Consider the following 16,045-nt stretch of genomic DNA (forward strand, 5'->3'; position numbering starts at 1 on the left):
CACATATCTCAGAGCCTCTCGCGGTCGTCGTCGTCGTCGTCGTCGCCGTCGCCGCCGCCGCTTCTGCAGAAGTAGCAAATGGCCATCGTAGCAAATGCGGCGAGGGACGCCCTGCCTTCGATTCCGAATGCACAAAGTGTGTGGTCTTGTTTGTCAGTCTATATTTGGTCGGTCTCGTCAGAGGTTGAATGTAGCGAATGGGTGGGAAAGAGCAAGGGGCAGCGGCTGTGTAGAACGAAAACACAAATCCTCAGGGGTGTGAGCGTTTCGAGATGAGTCGTATACATGTAAATGTTGGTCGTCAGTGACCGTGAGGCCTAATGGATAAGGCGTCGGACTTCGTATCTGAAGATTACAGGTTCGAATGCGGTCACGCTTGTGTTTTTCCAGTTCTGAAAAAGAAACATACCGTTTTAATGTAGCAATTGAGCAGTACGAAACCGTCTGAATGTTGCTGTTGACCATTTTTTGCTTGGAGATGCTCTTGAGCTTGAAACACACACAGCAAGACCGGTGTTAACTAGCGAAATGGTCGGCAGAGTGCCGACACCGCGAGTTTTGACTGGCACTTGCACATCTAAAACAACGTCGGAAAGTAACTCGTTCGGCTTTTGAGTCACATAAAGTATGTGTGTTAATTTTGACGCCACTAGCTCTGCTTGTTGTCATGCAATTTCTTTGCCTCTCAGAAATGATTATGACATAAAAGTGAAGTACGTGACGAGTGTGACGTTAGGAAAACATTAGGCACCATGGAGAGATTCTGTATGGGACCACCCAACCCAAACGAGTACTGTGTGACGTGCTACCCGGCAAGTATTCACCGAGGTAGCCGGCTATCTCAGTCGATAGAGCGTCAGACTGTTAATCCCAGGGTCGTGGTTTCGAGCAAGACGCTGGGCGGAACGGAATTTTGTTCCGCTGCAGGTGAAAATTACCGTTTTTCTGATTAACGAGATTTAATGGAAATAGCAACTTTAAACTTTGCCTACGTCTCTGTCAGTCGCAAGGAAACTGTATTTGAAGGTGAAGGTGATTTTGTAGACATGTGTGAAAGACATGTTCTGAAATGCAAGTGTTGTGGTTTGGAGAGCACATCGGTTACGTGTCAGATGTGTAGCCAAGCAGTAATTTGTCGCCATAGCTGCAAATATTAGCCGGTAATATGAAGTGTTGTCAGCTAAAGTCTGATGATGCAGACGACCGTAAAGACGAAGTAACCAAGAGTACCGCTAGGCCGCGCCTCTTTAGCTCAGTGGTAGAGCACTGGTCTAATAAACCGGGGGTCGTAAGTTCCATCCTCACAGGAGAAAGATGAATTTTGAAAAACAGTTGCGCGTCGTGGCCGTATAGCAAACAGTACCTGTGATGACGAACAATTAGCGACAGGCGTTTTTTTAAGATTTACTCTCAGATGTGATTAAGGCGAATGGCGCAGATAAAGCATTTGCCAAAGCGGTACAGCATAAGGTGGGACGAGGCAGTCTGAATTACATTTTATAGACGTATTTCTCACATATCTCAGAGCCTCTCGCGGTCGTCGTCGTCGTCGTCGTCGCCGTCGCCGCCGTCGCTTCTGCAGACGTAGCAAATGGCCATCGTAGCAAATGCGGCGAGGGACGCCCTGCCTTCGATTCCGAATGCACAAAGTGTGTGGTCTTGTTTGTCAGTCTATATTTGGTCGGTCTCGTCAGAGGTTGAATGTAGCGAATGGGTGGGAAAGAGCAAGGGGCAGCGGCTGTGTAGAACGAAAACACAAATCCTCAGGGGTGTGAGCGTTTCGAGATGAGTCGTATACATGTAAATGTTGGTCGTCAGTGACCGTGAGGCCTAATGGATAAGGCGTCGGACTTCGTATCTGAAGATTACAGGTTCGAATGCTGTCACGCTTGTGTTTTTCCAGTTCTGAAAAAGAAACATACCGTTTTAATGTAGCAATTGAGCAGTACGAAACCGTCTGAATGTTGCTGTTGACCATTTTTTGCTTGGAGATGCTCTTGAGCTTCAAACACACACAGCAAGACCGGTGTTAACTAGCGAAATGGTCGGCAGAGTGCCGACACCGCGAGTTTTGACTGGCACTTGCACATCTAAAACAACGTCGGAAAGTAACTCGTTCGGCTTTTGAGTCACATAAAGTATGTGTGTTAATTTTGACGCCACTAGCTCTGCTTGTTGTCATGCAATTTCTTTGCCTCTCAGAAATGATTATGACATAAAGGTGAAGTACGTGACGAGTGTGACGTTAGGAAAACATTAGGCACCATGGAGAGATTCTGTATGGGACCACCCAACCCAAACGAGTACTGTGTGACGTGCTACCCGGCAAGTATTCACCGAGGTAGCCGGCTATCTCAGTCGGTAGAGCGTCAGACTGTTAATCCCAGGGTCGTGGTTTCGAGCAAGACGCTGGGCGGAACGGAATTTTGTTCCGCTGCAGGTGTAAATTACCGTTTTTCTGATTAACGAGATTTAATGGAAATAGCAACTTTAAACTTTGCCTACGTCTCTGTCAGTCGCAAGGAAACTGTATTTGAAGGTGAAGGTGATTTTGTAGACATGTGTGAAAGACATGTTCTGAAATGCAAGTGTTGTGGTTTGGAGAGCACATCGGTTACGTGTCAGATGTGTAGCCAAGCAGTAATTTGTCGCCATAGCTGCAAATATTAGACGGTAATATGATGTGTTGTCAGCTAAAGTCTCTTGATGCAGACGACCGTAAGGACGAAGGACCCAAAAGTACCGCTAGGCCGCGCCTCTTTAGCTCAGTGGTAGAGCACTGGTCTAATAAACCGGGGGTCGTAAGTTCCATCCTCGCAGGAGAAAGATGAATTTTGGAAAACAGTTGCGCGTCGTGGCCGTATAGCAAACAGTACCTGTGATGACGAACAATTAGCGACAGGCGTTTTTTTAAGATTTACTCTCAGATGTGATTAAGGCGAATGGCGCAGATAAAGCATTTGCCAAAGCGGTACAGCATAAGGTGGGACGAGGCAGTCTGAATTACATTTTATAGACGTATTTCTCACATATCTCAGAGCCTCTCGCGGTCGTCGTCGTCGTCGTCGCCGTCGCCGCCGTCGCTTCTGCAGAAGTAGCAAATGGCCATCGTAGCAAATGCGGCGAGGGACGCCCTGCCTTCGATTCCGAATGCACAAAGTGTGTGGTCTTGTTTGTCAGTCTATATTTGGTCGGTCTCGTCAGAGGTTGAATGTAGCGAATGGGTGGGAAAGAGCAAGGGGCAGCGGCTGTGTAGAACGAAAACACAAATCCTCAGGGGTGTGAGCGTTTCGAGATGAGTCGTATACATGTAAATGTTGGTCGTCAGTGACCGTGAGGCCTAATGGATAAGGCGTCGGACTTCGTATCTGAAGATTACAGGTTCGAATGCGGTCACGCTTGTGTTTTTCCAGTTCTGAAAAAGAAACATACCGTTTTAATGTAGCAATTGAGCAGTACGAAACCGTCTGAATGTTGCTGTTGACCATTTTTTGCTTGGAGATGCTCTTGAGCTTCAAACACACACAGCAAGACCGGTGTTAACTAGCGAAATGGTCGGCAGAGTGCCGACACCGCGAGTTTTGACTGGCACTTGCACATCTAAAACAACGTCGGAAAGTAACTCGTTCGGCTTTTGAGTCACATAAAGTATGTGTGTTAATTTTGACGCCACTAGCTCTGCTTGTTGTCATGCAATTTCTTTGCCTCTCAGAAATGATTATGACATAAAAGTGAAGTACGTGACGAGTGTGACGTTAGGAAAACATTAGGCAGCATGGAGAGATTCTGTATGGGACCACCCAACCCAAACGAGTACTGTGTGACGTGCTACCCGGCAAGTATTCACCGAGGTAGCCGGCTATCTCAGTCGGTAGAGCGTCAGACTGTTAATCCCAGGGTCGTTGTTTCGAGCAAGACGCTGGGCGGAACGGAATTTTGTTCCGCTGCAGGTGTAAATTACCGTTTTTCTGATTAACGAGATTTAATGGAAATAGCAACTTTAAACTTTGCCTACGTCTCTGTCAGTCGCAAGGAAACTGTATTTGAAGGTGAAGGTGATTTTGTAGACATGTGTGAAAGACATGTTCTGAAATGCAAGTGTTGTGGTTTGGAGAGCACATCGGTTACGTGTCAGATGTGTAGCCAAGCAGTAATTTGTCGCCATAGCTGCAAATATTAGCCGGTAATATGAAGTGTTGTCAGCTAAAGTCTGATGATGCAGACGACCGTAAGGACGAAGTACCCAAGAGTACCGCTAGGCCGCGCCTCTTTAGCTCAGTGGTAGAGCACTGGTCTAATAAACCGGGGGTCGTAAGTTCCATCCTCACAGGAGAAAGATGAATTTTGAAAAACAGTTGCGCGTCGTGGCCGTATAGCAAACAGTACCTGTGATGACGAACAATTAGCGACAGGCGTTTTTTTAAGATTTACTCTCAGATGTGATTAAGGCGAATGGCGCAGATAAAGCATTTGCCAAAGCGGTACAGCATAAGGTGGGACGAGGCAGTCTGAATTACATTTTATAGATGTATTTCTCACATATCTCAGAGCCTCTCGCGGTCGTCGTCGTCGTCGTCGTCGCCGTCGCCGCCGCCGCTTCTGCAGAAGTAGCAAATGGCCATCGTAGCAAATGCGGCGAGGGACGCCCTGCCTTCGATTCCGAATGCACAAAGTGTGTGGTCTTGTTTGTCAGTCTATATTTGGTCGGTCTCGTCAGAGGTTGAATGTAGCGAATGGGTGGGAAAGAGCAAGGGGCAGCGGCTGTGTAGAACGAAAACACAAATCCTCAGGGGTGTGAGCGTTTCGAGATGAGTCGTATACATGTAAATGTTGGTCGTCAGTGACCGTGAGGCCTAATGGATAAGGCGTCGGACTTCGTATCTGAAGATTACAGGTTCGAATGCGGTCACGCTTGTGTTTTTCCAGTTCTGAAAAAGAAACATACAGTTTTAATGTAGCAATTGAGCAGTACGAAACCGTCTGAATGTTGCTGTTGACCATTTTTTGCTTGGAGATGCTCTTGAGCTTGAAACACACACAGCAAGACCGGTGTTAACTAGCGAAATGGTCGGCAGAGTGCCGACACCGCGAGTTTTGACTGGCACTTGCACATCTAAAACAACGTCGGAAAGTAACTCGTTCGGCTTTTGAGTCACATAAAGTATGTGTGTTAATTTTGACGCCACTAGCTCTGCTTGTTGTCATGCAATTTCTTTGCCTCTCAGAAATGATTATGACATAAAGGTGAAGTACGTGACGAGTGTGACGTTAGGAAAACATTAGGCACCATGGAGAGATTCTGTATGGGACCACCCAACCCAAACGAGTACTGTGTGACGTGCTACCCGGCAAGTATTCACCGAGGTAGCCGGCTATCTCAGTCGGTAGAGCGTCAGACTGTTAATCCCAGGGTCGTGGTTTCGAGCAAGACGCTGGGCGGAACGGAATTTTGTTCCGCTGCAGGTGTAAATTACCGTTTTTCTGATTAACGAGATTTAATGGAAATAGCAACTTTAAACTTTGCCTACGTCTCTGTCAGTCGCAAGGAAACTGTATTTGAAGGTGAAGGTGATTTTGTAGACATGTGTGAAAGACATGTTCTGAAATGCAAGTGTTGTGGTTTGGAGAGCACATCGGTTACGTGTCAGATGTGTAGCCAAGCAGTAATTTGTCGCCATAGCTGCAAATATTAGACGGTAATATGATGTGTTGTCAGCTAAAGTCTCATGATGCAGACGACCGTAAGGACGAAGTACTTAAAAGTACCGCTAGGCCGCGCCTCTTTAGCTCAGTGGTAGAGCACTGCTCTAATAAACCGGGGGTCGTAAGTTCCATCCTCACAGGAGAAAGATGAATTTTGGAAAACAGTTGCGCGTCGTGGCCGTATAGCAAACAGTACCTGTGATGACGAACAATTAGCGACAGGCGTTTTTTTAAGATTTACTCTCAGATGTGATTAAGGCGAATGGCGCAGATAAAGCATTTGCCAAAGCGGTACAGCATAAGGTGGGACGAGGCAGTCTGAATTACATTTTATAGACGTATTTCTCACATATCTCAGAGCCTCTCGCGGTCGTCGTCGTCGTCGTCGCCGTCGCTTCTGCAGAAGTAGCAAATGGCCATCGTAGCAAATGCGGCGAGGGACGCCCTGCCTTCGATTCCGAATGCACAAAGTGTGTGGTCTTGTTTGTCAGTCTATATTTGGTCGGTCTCGTCAGAGGTTGAATGTAGCGAATGGGTGGGAAAGAGCAAGGGGCAGCGGCTGTGTAGAACGAAAACACAAATCCTCAGGGGTGTGAGCGTTTCGAGATGAGTCGTATACATGTAAATGTTGGTCGTCAGTGACCGTGAGGCCTAATGGATAAGGCGTCGGACTTCGTATCTGAAGATTACAGGTTCGAATGCGGTCACGCTTGTGTTTTTCCAGATCTGAAAAAGAAACATACCGTTTTAATGTAGCAATTGAGCAGTACGAAACCGTCTGAATGTTGCTGTTGACCATTTTTTGTTTGGAGATGCTCTTGAGCTTGAAACACACACAGCAAGACCGGTGTTAACTAGCGAAGTGGTCGGCAGAGTGCCGACACCGCGAGTTTTGACTGGCACTTGCACATCTAAAACAACGTCGGAAAGTAACTCGTTCGGCTTTTGAGTCACATAAAGTATGTGTGTTAATTTTGACGCCACTAGCTCTGCTTGTTGTCATGCAATTTCTTTGCCTCTCAGAAATGATTATGACATAAAAGTGAAGTACGTGACGAGTGTGACGTTAGGAAAACATTAGGCACCATGGAGAGATTCTGTATGGGACCACCCAACCCAAACGAGTACTGTGTGACGTGCTACCCGGCAAGTATTCACCGAGGTAGCCGGCTATCTCAGTTGGTAGAGCGTCAGACTGTTAATCCCAGGGTCGTGGTTTCGAGCAAGACGCTGGGCGGAACGGAATTTTGTTCCGCTGCAGGTGTAAATTACCGTTTTTCTGATTAACGAGATTTAATGGAAATAGCAACTTTAAACTTTGCCTACGTCTCTGTCAGTCGCAAGGAAACTGTATTTGAAGGTGAAGGTGATTTTGTAGACATGTGTGAAAGACATGTTCTGAAATGCAAGTGTTGTGGTTTGGAGAGCACATCGGTTACGTGTCAGATGTGTAGCCAAGCAGTAATTTGTCGCCATAGCTGCAAATATTAGCCGGTAATATGAAGTGTTGTCAGCTAAAGTCTGATGATGCAGACGACCGTAAGGACGAAGTACCCAAGAGTACCGCTAGGCCGCGCCTCTTTAGCTCAGTGGTAGAGCACTGGTCTAATAAACCGGGGGTCGTAAGTTCCATCCTCACAGGAGAAAGATGAATTTTGGAAATCAGTTGCAAGTCGTGGCCGTATAGCAAACAGTACCTGTGATGACGAACAATTAGCGACAGGCGTATTTTTAAGATTTACTCTCAGATGTGATTAAGGCGAATGGCGCAGATAAAGCATTTGCCAAAGCGGTACAGCATAAGGTGGGACGAGGCAGTCTGAATTACATTTTATAGATGTATTTCTCACATATCTCAGAGCCTCTCGCGGTCGTCGTCGTCGTCGTCGTCGTCGTCGCCGTCGTCGTCGTCGTCGCCGCCGCCGCTTCTGCAGAAGTAGCAAATGGCCATCGTAGCAAATGCGGCGAGGGACGCCCTGCCTTCGATTCCGAATGCACAAAGTGTGTGGTCTTGTTTGTCAGTCTATATTTGGTCGGTCTCGTCAGAGGTTGAATGTAGCGAATGGGTGGGAAAGAGCAAGGGGCAGCGGCTGTGTAGAACGAAAACAGAAATCCTCAGGGGTGTGAGCGTTTCGAGATGAGTCGTATACATGTAAATGTTGGTCGTCAGTGACCGTGAGGCCTAATGGATAAGGCGTCGGACTTCGTATCTGAAGATTACAGGTTCGAATGCGGTCACGCTTGTGTTTTTCCAGTTCTGAAAAAGAAACATACCGTTTTAATGTAGCAATTGAGCAGTACGAAACCGTCTGAATGTTGCTGTTGACCATTTTTTGCTTGGAGATGCTCTTGAGCTTGAAACACACACAGCAAGACCGGTGTTAACTAGCGAAATGGTCGGCAGAGTGCCGACACCGCGAGTTTTGACTGGCACTTGCACATCTAAAACAACGTCGGAAAGTAACTCGTTCGGCTTTTGAGTCACATAAAGTATGTGTGTTAATTTTGACGCCACTAGCTCTGCTTGTTGTCATGCAATTTCTTTGCCTCTCAGAAATGATTATGACATAAAAGTGAAGTACGTGACGAGTGTGACGTTAGGAAAACATTAGGCAGCATGGAGAGATTCTGTATGGGACCACCCAACCCAAACGAGTACTGTGTGACGTGCTACCCGGCAAGTATTCACCGAGGTAGCCGGCTATCTCAGTCGGTAGAGCGTCAGACTGTTAATCCCAGGGTCGTTGTTTCGAGCAAGACGCTGGGCGGAACGGAATTTTGTTCCGCTGCAGGTGAAAATTACCGTTTTTCTGATTAACGAGATTTAATGGAAATAGCAACTTTAAACTTTGCCTACGTCTCTGTCAGTCGCAAGGAAACTGTATTTGAAGGTGAAGGTGATTTTGTAGACATGTGTGAAAGACATGTTCTGAAATGCAAGTGTTGTGGTTTGGAGAGCACATCGGTTACGTGTCAGATGTGTAGCCAAGCAGTAATTTGTCGCCATAGCTGCAAATATTAGCCGGTAATATGAAGTGTTGTCAGCTAAAGTCTGATGATGCAGACGACCGTAAGGACGAAGTACCCAAGAGTACCGCTAGGCCGCTCCTCTTTAGCTCAGTGGTAGAGCACTGGTCTAATAAACCGGGGGTCGTAAGTTCCATCCTCACAGGAGAAAGATGAATTTTGGAAAACAGTTGCGCGTCGTGGCCGTATAGCAAACAGTACCTGTGATGACGAACAATTAGCGACAGGCGTTCTTTTAAGATTTACTCTCAGATGTGATTAAGGCGAATGGCGCAGATAAAGCATTTGCCAAAGCGGTACAGCATAAGGTGGGACGAGGCAGTCTGAATTACATTTTATAGATGTATTTCTCACATATCTCAGAGCCTCTCGCGGTCGTCGTCGTCGTCGTCGTCGTCGTCGTCGTCGTCGTCGTCGTCGTCGTCGCCGCCGCCGCCGCTTCTGCAGAAGTAGCAAATGGCCATCGTAGCAAATGCGGCGAGGGACGCCCTGCCTTCGATTCCGAATGCACAAAGTGTGTGGTCTTGTTTGTCAGTCTATATTTGGTCGGTCTCGTCAGAGGTTGAATGTAGCGAATGGGTGGGAAAGAGCAAGGGGCAGCGGCTGTGTAGAACGAAAACACAAATCCTCAGGGTTGTGAGCGTTTCGAGATGAGTCGTATACATGTAAATGTTGGTCGTCAGTGACCGTGAGGCCTAATGGATAAGGCGTCGGACTTCGTATCTGAAGATTACAGGTTCGAATGCGGTCACGCTTGTGTTTTTCCAGTTCTGAAAAAGAAACATACCGTTTTAATGTAGCAATTGAGCAGTACGAAACCGTCTGAATGTTGCTGTTGACCATTTTTTGCTTGGAGATGCTCTTGAGCTTGAAACACACACAGCAAGACCGGTGTTAACTAGCGAAATGGTCGGCAGAGTGCCGACACCGCGAGTTTTGACTGGCACTTGCACATCTAAAACAACGTCGGAAAGTAACTCGTTCGGCTTTTGAGTCACATAAAGTATGTGTGTTAATTTTGACGCCACTAGCTCTGCTTGTTGTCATGCAATTTCTTTGCCTCTCAGAAATGATTATGACATAAAAGTGAAGTACGTGACGAGTGTGACGTTAGGAAAACATTAGGCACCATGGAGAGATTCTGTATGGAACCACCCAACCCAAACGAGTACTGTGTGACGTGCTACCCGGCAAGTATTCACCGAGGTAGCCGGCTATCTCAGTCGGTAGAGCGTCAGACTGTTAATCCCAGGGTCGTCGTTTCGAGCAAGACGCTGGGCGGAACGGAATTTTGTTCCGCTGCAGGTGAAAATTACCGTTTTTCTGATTAACGAGATTTAATGGAAATAGCAACTTTAAACTTTGCCTACGTCTCTGTCAGTCGCAAGGAAACTGTATTTGAAGGTGAAGGTGATTTTGTAGACAATTGTGAAAGACATGTTCTGAAATGCAAGTGTTGTGGTTTGGAGAGCACATCGGTTACGTGTCAGATGTGTAGCCAAGCAGTAATTTGTCGCCATAGCTGCAAATATTAGCCGGTAATATGAAGTGTTGTCAGCTAAAGTCTGATGATGCAGACGACCGTAAGGACGAAGTACCCAAGAGTACCGCTAGGCCGCGCCTCTTTAGCTCAGTGGTAGAGCACTGGTCTAATAAACTGGGGGTCGTAAGTTCCATCCTCACAGGAGAAAGATGAATTTTGGAAAACAGTTGCGCGTCGTGGCCGTATAGCAAACAGTACCTGTGATGACGAACAATTAGCGACAGGCGTTTTTTTAAGATTTACTCTCAGATGTGATTAAGGCGAATGGCGCAGATAAAGCATTTGCCAAAGCGGTACAGCATAAGGTGGGACGAGGCAGTCTGAATTACATTTTATAGATGTATTTCTCACATATCTCAGAGCCTCTCGCGGTCGTCGTCGTCGTCGTCGTCGCCGTCGTCGCCGTCGTCGTCGTCGTCGTCGTCGTCGCCGCCGCCGCTTCTGCAGAAGTAGCAAATGGCCATCGTAGCAAATGCGGCGAGGGACGCCCTGCCTTCGATTCCGAATGCACAAAGTGTGTGGTCTTGTTTGTCAGTCTATATTTGGTCGGTCTCGTCAGAGGTTGAATGTAGCGAATGGGTGGGAAAGAGCAAGGGGCAGCGGCTGTGTAGAACGAAAACAGAAATCCTCAGGGGTGTGAGCGTTTCGAGATGAGTCGTATACATGTAAATGTTGGTCGTCAGTGACCGTGAGGCCTAATGGATAAGGCGTCGGACTTCGTATCTGAAGATTACAGGTTCGAATGCGGTCACGCTTGTGTTTTTCCAGTTCTGAAAAAGAAACATACCGTTTTAATGTAGCAATTGAGCAGTACGAAACCGTCTGAATGTTGCTGTTGACCATTTTTTGCTTGGAGATGCTCTTGAGCTTGAAACACACCAGCAAGACCGGTGTTAACTAGCGAAATGGTCGGCAGAGTGCCGACACCGCGAGTTTTGACTGGCACTTGCACATCTAAAACAACGTCGGAAAGTAACTCGTTCGGCTTTTGAGTCACATAAAGTATGTGTGTTAATTTTGACGCCACTAGCTCTGCTTGTTGTCATGCAATTTCTTTGCCTCTCAGAAATGATTATGACATAAAAGTGAAGTACGTGACGAGTGTGACGTTAGGAAAACATTAGGCAGCATGGAGAGATTCTGTATGGGACCACCCAACCCAAACGAGTACTGTGTGACGTGCTACCCGGCAAGTATTCACCGAGGTAGCCGGCTATCTCAGTCGGTAGAGCGTCAGACTGTTAATCCCAGGGTCGTTGTTTCGAGCAAGACGCTGGGCGGAACGGAATTTTGTTCCGCTGCAGGTGAAAATTACCGTTTTTCTGATTAACGAGATTTAATGGAAATAGCAACTTTAAACTTTGCCTACGTCTCTGTCAGTCGCAAGGAAACTGTATTTGAAGGTGAAGGTGATTTTGTAGACATGTGTGAAAGACATGTTCTGAAATGCAAGTGTTGTGGTTTGGAGAGCACATCGGTTACGTGTCAGATGTGTAGCCAAGCAGTAATTTGTCGCCATAGCTGCAAATATTAGCCGGTAATATGAAGTGTTGTCAGCTAAAGTCTGATGATGCAGACGACCGTAAGGACGAAGTACCCAAGAGTACCGCTAGGCCGCTCCTCTTTAGCTCAGTGGTAGAGCACTGGTCTAATAAACCGGGGGTCGTAAGTTCCATCCTCACAGGAGAAAGATGAATTTTGGAAAACAGTTGCGCGTCGTGGCCGTATAGCAAACAGTACCTGTGATGACGAACAATTAGCGACAGGCGTTTTTTTAAGATTTACTCTCAGATGTGATTAAGGCGAATGGCGCAGATAAAGCATTTGCCAAAGCGGTACAGCATAAGGTGGGACGAGGCAGTCTGAATTACATTTTATAGATGTATTTCTCACATATCTCAAAGCCTCTCGCGGTCGTCGTCGTCGTCGTCGTCGTCGTCGCCGCCGCCGCTTCTGCAGAAGTAGCAAATGGCCATCGTAGCAAATGCGGCGAGGGACGCCCTGCCTTCGATTCCGAATGCACAAAGTGTGTGGTCTTGTTTGTCAGTCTATATTTGGTCGGTCTCGTCAGAGGTTGAATGTAGCGAATGGGTGGGAAAGAGCAAGGGGCAGCGGCTGTGTAGAACGAAAACAGAAATCCTCAGGGGTGTGAGCGTTTCGAGATGAGTCGTATACATGTAAATGTTGGTCGTCAGTGACCGTGAGGCCTAATGGATAAGGCGTCGGACTTCGTATCTGAAGATTACAGGTTCGAATGCGGTCACGCTTGTGTTTTTCCAGTTCTGAAAAAGAAACATACCGTTTTAATGTAGCAATTGAGCAGTACGAAACCGTCTGAATGTTGCTGTTGACCATTTTTTGCTTGGAGATGCTCTTGAGCTTGAAACACACACAGCAAGACCGGTGTTAACTAGCGAAATGGTCGGCAGAGTGCCGACACCGCGAGTTTTGACTGGCACTTGCACATCTAAAACAACGTCGGAAAGTAACTCGTTCGGCTTTTGAGTCACATAAAGTATGTGTGTTAATTTTGACGCCACTAGCTCTGCTTGTTGTCATGCAATTTCTTTGCCTCTCAGAAATGATTATGACATAAAAGTGAAGTACGTGACGAGTGTGACGTTAGGAAAACATTAGGCAGCATGGAGAGATTCTGTATGGGACCACCCAACCCAAACGAGTACTGTGTGACGTGCTACCCGGCAAGTATTCACCGAGGTAGCCGGCTATCTCAGTCGGTAGAGCGTCAGACTGTTAATCCCAGGGTCGTTGTTTCGAGCAAGACGCTGGGCGGAACGGAATTTTGTTCCGCTGCAGGTGAAAATTACCGTTTTTCTGATTAACGAGATTTAATGGAAATAGCAACTTTAAACTTTGCCTACGTCTCTGTCAGTCGCAAGGAAACTGTATTTGAAGGTGAAGGTGATTTTGTAGACATGTGTGAAAGACATGTTCTGAAATGCAAGTGTTGTGGTTTGGAGAGCACATCGGTTACGTGTCAGATGTGTAGCCAAGCAGTAATTTGTCGCCATAGCTGCAAATATTAGCCGGTAATATGAAGTGTTGTCAGCTAAAGTCTGATGATGCAGACGACCGTAAGGACGAAGTACCCAAGAGTACCGCTAGGCCGCTCCTCTTTAGCTCAGTGGTAGAGCACTGGTCTAATAAACCGGGGGTCGTAAGTTCCATCCTCACAGGAGAAAGATGAATTTTGGAAAACAGTTGCGCGTCGTGGCCGTATAGCAAACAGTACCTGTGATGACGAACAATTAGCGACAGGCGTTCTTTTAAGATTTACTCTCAGATGTGATTAAGGCGAATGGCGCAGATAAAGCATTTGCCAAAGCGGTACAGCATAAGGTGGGACGAGGCAGTCTGAATTACATTTTATAGATGTATTTCTCACATATCTCAGAGCCTCTCGCGGTCGTCGTCGTCGTCGTCGTCGTCGTCGTCGTCGTCGTCGTCGTCGTCGTCGCCGCCGCCGCCGCTTCTGCAGAAGTAGCAAATGGCCATCGTAGCAAATGCGGCGAGGGACGCCCTGCCTTCGATTCCGAATGCACAAAGTGTGTGGTCTTGTTTGTCAGTCTATATTTGGTCGGTCTCGTCAGAGGTTGAATGTAGCGAATGGGTGGGAAAGAGCAAGGGGCAGCGGCTGTGTAGAACGAAAACACAAATCCTCAGGGTTGTGAGCGTTTCGAGATGAGTCGTATACATGTAAATGTTGGTCGTCAGTGACCGTGAGGCCTAATGGATAAGGCGTCGGACTTCGTATCTGAAGATTACAGGTTCGAATGCGGTCACGCTTGTGTTTTTCCAGTTCTGAAAAAGAAACATACCGTTTTAATGTAGCAATTGAGCAGTACGAAACCGTCTGAATGTTGCTGTTGACCATTTTTTGCTTGGAGATGCTCTTGAGCTTGAAACACACACAGCAAGACCGGTGTTAACTAGCGAAATGGTCGGCAGAGTGCCGACACCGCGAGTTTTGACTGGCACTTGCACATCTAAAACAACGTCGGAAAGTAACTCGTTCGGCTTTTGAGTCACATAAAGTATGTGTGTTAATTTTGACGCCACTAGCTCTGCTTGTTGTCATGCAATTTCTTTGCCTCTCAGAAATGATTATGACATAAAAGTGAAGTACGTGACGAGTGTGACGTTAGGAAAACATTAGGCACCATGGAGAGATTCTGTATGGAACCACCCAACCCAAACGAGTACTGTGTGACGTGCTACCCGGCAAGTATTCACCGAGGTAGCCGGCTATCTCAGTCGGTAGAGCGTCAGACTGTTAATCCCAGGGTCGTCGTTTCGAGCAAGACGCTGGGCGGAACGGAATTTTGTTCCGCTGCAGGTGAAAATTACCGTTTTTCTGATTAACGAGATTTAATGGAAATAGCAACTTTAAACTTTGCCTACGTCTCTGTCAGTCGCAAGGAAACTGTATTTGAAGGTGAAGGTGATTTTGTAGACAATTGTGAAAGACATGTTCTGAAATGCAAGTGTTGTGGTTTGGAGAGCACATCGGTTACGTGTCAGATGTGTAGCCAAGCAGTAATTTGTCGCCATAGCTGCAAATATTAGCCGGTAATATGAAGTGTTGTCAGCTAAAGTCTGATGATGCAGACGACCGTAAGGACGAAGTACCCAAGAGTACCGCTAGGCCGCGCCTCTTTAGCTCAGTGGTAGAGCACTGGTCTAATAAACTGGGGGTCGTAAGTTCCATCCTCACAGGAGAAAGATGAATTTTGGAAAACAGTTGCGCGTCGTGGCCGTATAGCAAACAGTACCTGTGATGACGAACAATTAGCGACAGGCGTTTTTTTAAGATTTACTCTCAGATGTGATTAAGGCGAATGGCGCAGATAAAGCATTTGCCAAAGCGGTACAGCATAAGGTGGGACGAGGCAGTCTGAATTACATTTTATAGATGTATTTCTCACATATCTCAGAGCCTCTCGCGGTCGTCGTCGTCGTCGTCGTCGCCGTCGTCGCCGTCGTCGTCGTCGTCGTCGTCGTCGCCGCCGCCGCTTCTGCAGAAGTAGCAAATGGCCATCGTAGCAAATGCGGCGAGGGACGCCCTGCCTTCGATTCCGAATGCACAAAGTGTGTGGTCTTGTTTGTCAGTCTATATTTGGTCGGTCTCGTCAGAGGTTGAATGTAGCGAATGGGTGGGAAAGAGCAAGGGGCAGCGGCTGTGTAGAACGAAAACAGAAATCCTCAGGGGTGTGAGCGTTTCGAGATGAGTCGTATACATGTAAATGTTGGTCGTCAGTGACCGTGAGGCCTAATGGATAAGGCGTCGGACTTCGTATCTGAAGATTACAGGTTCGAATGCGGTCACGCTTGTGTTTTTCCAGTTCTGAAAAAGAAACATACCGTTTTAATGTAGCAATTGAGCAGTACGAAACCGTCTGAATGTTGCTGTTGACCATTTTTTGCTTGGAGATGCTCTTGAGCTTGAAACACACCAGCAAGACCGGTGTTAACTAGCGAAATGGTCGGCAGAGTGCCGACACCGCGAGTTTTGACTGGCACTTGCACATCTAAAACAACGTCGGAAAGTAACTCGTTCGGCTTTTGAGTCACATAAAGTATGTGTGTTAATTTTGACGCCACTAGCTCTGCTTGTTGTCATGCAATTTCTTTGCCTCTCAGAAATGATTATGACATAAAAGTGAAGTACGTGACGAGTGTGACGTTAGGAAAACATTAGGCAGCATGGAGAGATTCTGTATGGGACCACCCAACCCAAACGAGTACTGTGTG

At 47.0% G+C, this 16,045-nt stretch overlaps 3 non-coding genes across 3 annotated transcripts; all 3 read left to right on the top strand.

Moving 5' to 3' along the window:
• Positions 1-8,809: 8,809 nt before the first annotated feature.
• Positions 8,810-8,881, top strand: Trnai-aau (transfer RNA isoleucine (anticodon AAU)). The gene has a single exon. It is a non-coding gene; the product is annotated as a tRNA-Ile (tRNA).
• A 3,010-nt stretch (positions 8,882-11,891) lies between these two features.
• Positions 11,892-11,963, top strand: Trnai-aau (transfer RNA isoleucine (anticodon AAU)). Its single transcript has one exon. It is a non-coding gene; the product is annotated as a tRNA-Ile (tRNA).
• Positions 11,964-13,404: 1,441 nt separating this feature from the next.
• Positions 13,405-13,476, top strand: Trnai-aau (transfer RNA isoleucine (anticodon AAU)). The gene has a single exon. It is a non-coding gene; the product is annotated as a tRNA-Ile (tRNA).
• Positions 13,477-16,045: the final 2,569 nt, after the last annotated feature.

This window comes from Schistocerca gregaria, chromosome 8, assembly GCF_023897955.1.
Source record: "Schistocerca gregaria isolate iqSchGreg1 chromosome 8, iqSchGreg1.2, whole genome shotgun sequence".
Classification (NCBI taxonomy): domain Eukaryota; kingdom Metazoa; phylum Arthropoda; class Insecta; order Orthoptera; family Acrididae; genus Schistocerca; species Schistocerca gregaria.